The sequence below is a fragment of the Solanum stenotomum genome, chromosome 9 (genome assembly GCF_019186545.1).
Source record: "Solanum stenotomum isolate F172 chromosome 9, ASM1918654v1, whole genome shotgun sequence".
Lineage (NCBI taxonomy): Eukaryota > Viridiplantae > Streptophyta > Magnoliopsida > Solanales > Solanaceae > Solanum > Solanum stenotomum.
Window position 1 is genome coordinate 14642808 of NC_064290.1, and position 5981 is coordinate 14648788.

Genomic DNA, 5981 nt, shown 5'->3' on the forward strand with positions numbered 1-5981 from the left:
ACACAACAAAACTCAACTTTTTTATGCAAGGATCAATTGTGCACTCAAAGATTCAAGTTGTGACTCACCATTATCAAAGATTCTCAAGTTCACAATACTTGCTTCAAATGCAAGTTCAAGCTCAACAGAGGTACTCAAATTCCCTCACAACAAAGATGATTCCATATTCACACATAATTGTTCAAAAATTTATAGTTCCAGAATCACATACAACTCTCACACTCACAAAGATGAACACATGCATGACTTCACCCATAGTTTTGCCCTTATTTTCCAATCAACATTCGCTTCAGCTCACTTAAGATCAAAAAGGTGTTTTCAAGGCTTGTAACGGGGCTGAGTGTAAAAGTATGGTCATTTAGGTTCAGTGGTTGCTATCCTCATGAATTGTGGTGTGAACATCACTTTCCTTCATTTTCTTTAGCAATTTTACTCATGCTCAAAGTTCTCCCCATTATTCATTACTCATGAAATATCAGGAACCCCATTTCTTTTGTAACTTTCACAACTTTATTTCACAACTTTTTCATTCTTTTTCTTTTCTTTCTTTTTTTTGTATGGATGGGTTCCATATTTTTCAAGTCCATAGATCAAGGGGGACTTCTTCACACTACTTGATTTACCTCTTCTTTTCACCATACCCCAACTTAGGCTTTTGACCTAAGTTGGCAATTCAAACAAACCACACTTCATGAGGATTTTGGGTGAAAGGATAAAGAGTGGTCACATTTGCTCAAGTTTCATCCAAGAAAAGGGTAAGACTTAAAAGAGGTTCAAGCAAAGTTCACACACTCACAAGGTTGGCCACAAAAGAGGTATATTGTCAAATTGTTTCACTCTTCAAAATTGTTGACTAAGATCATTACAAGAGCTTGCATCACTTAGTCAACCGGAACAACGGGGCAAATTCTAGGTGTCATCACACAAGATTCATGGTAAACTCATCACGCAAGGCATTGACACCAATATCAAACAAGACTCCACACTTTCGCTAGTGTGCAATGTTCATCACAAGAAACGCATTCGATAATCGGCTAGTCATAACGAGATGCAAAAAGTCCACATATTGTCTATGTAACTTCATTTGGCCTCATCGTAGCCACATCCATTTTTGTTCGATTAAGAGCACTATTCAAGTCATCAGTATTGATCATAACCGATACTCAAATTTGCACAAGAACATCCACAATCACACACAAGAGGTGATAATTTTTTTTCAGAAAGGTTAAAAACCATATGCATTCGTAATGAGGAGCCACAAGTACAAACATCCACAAAACAATATCAAAACAACATTTAAACACAAAAACCCAATAATATATACAAAAGATGTAGTCACAAAAGGTATGTATGGAAATACCTCACCCCACCACAAACAAAAAGTGCAGTTGTCCTCAAATGAACAAAATAATAAAAAGTCAATAAAAATAATATAGAGGGAGGTAAAGAAAGGACATGTCTACACAGTCGATCCATCAGTCGGGGCATCAATGTCCGGTGTAGCACTCTGATCCTGGGCATCAGTGCCCGGTGTAGCAGCAACATTAGATCCAACCATAGTGGTGTCTGCCAATAAAATTTGCATGGCTGAATCTACCATAGCCTCCTCAACCTTTGCAAGGCTCTCATAAGTAGCCTCCTCATCGACACCAAATTGCTCCTCATTAGTCTCAGCCTCGGACTCAGCAACATCCACTTCCTCAACTTGAACCTCATCTTCGGTAGTAGCCGGAGGCACATCCGTATCAGCTGGCATGTCAGGGATCTCCACAGTCCCAAAAATCATGGATATATCTGTGGACTTCATCTAGTCCACATCCTTTCTCAGCTCAGCAATTGCGGCCTTTAAAGTCGTCACCTCATCAGTGGCCTCTTGGCCTCACTCACACACCATTATCATTGTTGCAAGGGCATCAATAGACACACTAAGAGATGTCATAACAGCAGTGAAGGCCCTTTGAATCATCCCAGGGACTATGACCTCAAGCTTGGAGGCATGCCTATCAGCAGAATGGGCTAGATGCCCCATCCCTAGTATTGCTGCCTAGATGGGTGGAGGTCGGGAATCAGCAACAATAGTAGCAGACCTAGGAGGCAGGGGAACTGTAGAGGAACTAGGAGTCACAGTAGGGACAATACTAGATATACTTGAAGGCCCAGGGGCCGGAGTAGGCAATACTGCCTCTGAAGGTACTGTATCAGTATCAACAACCAGGGATGTTTCCACCGGGGTTGCCTTCTTCTTCTCCGCCTCATCTTTCAAGTACTCAGCTTCAATCTGCTGGATGTTGGTAGAAGGTATGGGAATCACTTCCATATCCTTCTTTTTATCTTGAGGCACCTGAGCCCGTCTGCACAACTCGGTGATCAACACCAAAAAATGAAGAGAGGTTTGGCACTGCTTGGCCTTCATGGCCATCTCCTGTGCAATGATCATGCCTAAATTTATGCGTTTTCCTGCAATGATCGATCCAAGACAAGGTGCATTTGTGTGGAGAAAGATGGACTCGTTTTATGATGGTATAATGGTGCTACTGATGAAGCCAAACCAGTACCTTGCTGCCATATTGAGGTCTTTCTTCTCAATTTGCACTCCAGATTTGATCCACCTAGGAGTACCATCAGATAGGAGAGGAGCTAACCAACTTTTCATATTTTTCGAGGACTAAGTCTTGATCATGTACTGATAGTTGTTTGTAATGTTGTCAGTGTATTTCAATACAACATTTATGTTAGTACTGTCACACAACACCTTCTTTCCCCTGATAACTACATAGTCCATAAGTTTGAAGGTTATTCCCTTCTTCTTTCCCTGCGGCACCAAGGATCTATAAACAATGTAGAATTCCTAGACCCAATTTGGAATGTAAGGGCCACGGGGTCTAGTGAATATCTGAAACTTGTGGGACTTTAAGCAGTTTCAGATCTTTGGGCACCTATCTATTACTCCATCAGTAGACAACCTCTTCTCCTCGATGATGATCCTCAATGCCTCAGTCTTCAGTTTTGTTCATAGACCGAGGAGGAGGACCCTGTACAGGTGGTGCTGGGACTACAACCTGATTTGGAATTGGAGAAGTATGAGTCTCAGGCACCCTGATCCTAGACAGATTATGCATCATCTTGGATAGCATATCAACGCTCCGGGCCAATAACAATTGCTCATCCTCCGGCTCTAAGATGACATCCTGAGGGTCTTGGTGCTCACCCTCACTCTCATAAGTGGTGAGGTGTGCGGCATATATTTCGTCACTGTCGGAGCTGACCTCTGGTGACGCAGAAGCAGGTGCCTTGCCTTTCCCTTTGCCCTTCCCACATGTGGTCGGAAGTCTTGTTGCCTTTGCCAGGGATGCAACTACATCCTCATTTATGGTTATCCCCTCTGCCCTCTTACGGGGCGGCATGTATCGGTCTACTACTTTTGGTCTAGCCATATATGCAACACACATCGGAAATAATTAGAAACAATCCAAGAAAAGTGCAGAAATCATCTTGCAGAAAGACTCGGCAAACCGATCAGCGAGTCGTCGAATCACTTTAGCGAGCTAGATTGGGCTCGCTGAAAGGATTGGCTCAAAAATTTCCCAAAAAAATAGAATGTCGGCGATGAGATGGGCCTTTCGGTGAATCGCCGACCTTATTCAGCGAGCACAAACTAGCCCACCGAGAGTTACAGTGCATTTTAGGGGTTAGGGGCGCAGAAACGGGGATCAAAGAAGACTTTCAATGAGCTCAGAATTCTCGCCGAAAGCTACATACCTATACTCAACTAAATCATGAAATTAAAGGCGATCTGGGGGGACTTTAGCAAACTGACGAGTGGTTCGGCGAGCTCGACCCAGCTCGCCTAACTGCCTAACGTGCTATTTTCAACCTTGACTTCCAAAATCAAATCCCCAGCCCCGAAAAACAAAATCAAACACCACATCCACTCAATTAAGCTCAAATCCATTAGACCCATGCCATCGGGGTACTCAGACTTCCCCTAGTTTGGCCAAAATTAGCCATTTGACAACTTTAACCCTTAAGAATGACGTCAAACGTTCCATCATTGGGCAAAACACGTCATTTAGCACAATTTAAGTTACTCATACTTCACTTGAATAGACTTAACAACAATTAAACACAACCCATAAGATTACGATTACTTTTAAAGCACGAAAATTAGGGAATCAACAATTTAGGCAATAAGGGAACGATATCAAAATTAAAATAGGCAAACTAGCACACATTCACAATTTTAGAGAGCCCCAACACATATCAACACAATCTATAACAAAGCATTTGAGTTCAACCATTATTTACAAATTAAAGGTTCGGAAAAAACAACTCTTATGTCGAAAGATGAATTTGTAAAGCTAGGCGGCAGAGTATCCAACTCCGAAAACGANTTTACCCTGAATCAAGTTGATTTCTCTCGAACATCAACAAGCATGTGAAATAAGAACAACCCACACCTTAGTCCATTCACTTTCTCTAGCTGAATGTGTGGGATGGGGTTTAGGATTCTCTCTCTCGAGTTGAGCCCAGGTCAACCCAATACCCACAAACCATCAATCAATAAGTTTAGTTTTAAAACCCCTCTCTCGAGCAAGCCAAAAACACAAGGGTAGAACTGCATTTGCAACTACAATTCTTAAATTAAACCACAATTAATGATTGAACTCACTTCTAAATAACATTTAAACTAACAATTAGCAATACCCACAAAACTAAATCAGTATATAATCACATAATCACACCCTAAGAATTGGGGTTTTATCTAAACATCTTATAAAAGTAAAAACAATTACCAAATTGATTATCCATCAACTGGGTAAGTGTAGATTCGTCCTTACATGCTCCAATTTGAAGAATCTCAAAGACCCACTTCCAACTTCTCAAAAGTGAAAAACTTCAATCCTTCAAAGCTTAGAAAAAACTAGAGAAAACTGTCCCCAGAGCTCAAAACTCAAAAATAGACTAAAAATATATGAGCTAAGATGCTAAACTAAATGTTCAAAAATGTATTTATAGTCGCCAAAAATGTGTTGCGAAGAGTCATTCGGTGAAGTAGGTCGAGCTCACCGAACCACTCGGCGAGCCGCCCTTTGGTTATTTCCATCGCCCTTCTGCCTTGGCATTCAACATCCTCAAGGTCTGTAACTTTGGGCGATCCAACACTGCATCGGGGAACCACTCTGTGATCCGCCAACTTCTCCTTTCTCTCGCCAACTTAGTTCTTTCCTTCAGGGCTTGGCACACTGGAACTTTAGGCGGTCAAGTAGCCATTCGGCGACTAGCAAGTGGACTTGGCGATCACCAGGCTTGCCTTTCTTCATTCTTTCAGCTCGCTTTGTTCCTTTTTATAAATTAGTGTCCTTACTTTGTTCCTCAATCCATATACTTGGAAATCAAGGTTTTACATCAGTTGTTGGCATAAAATAAGCATTTGAGGACACTAAATCTGTAACACCCCTAAATATTAACCAAGAGTCGCATGATAATTGTTAACTTGCTTAACATAAATTGTGATCGTAATTTAAGGGATTGTGATAGGGTGTTTAGGTAATATTCTAATTAGAATTATGTATAACTTTAAAAGGAGATGAGGGATATATATATATATATATATAGGTGTATATGTATGCATTTTGGGCAGCACACAAATTTTTGGGCAGCACCTTTGAAGGACAGCTGCCCAAGGGATAAACATCACTTGTTTGACTATATATTTTCACCCCTCCTTTAGTAATTTCATTTTCCTCAAGCCTTAGAACCTTAGAAACATATCTAAATAGATTGTTCTTCAAAATCACAAGAGAAAACTTGGTTCTTTTGACTAGAATTTGAGACACACACTTCTTTTTGGTAAGTGACGAAATTTGTTCATGAGCTGGGTAGTGTTTGGTAATTTATGCATATCTCATCCTCTAGAACTCTGTTTACAGTGAATAAATATGATTTGGAAAGATAATTCGTAGACCTACAACTTTTATTTT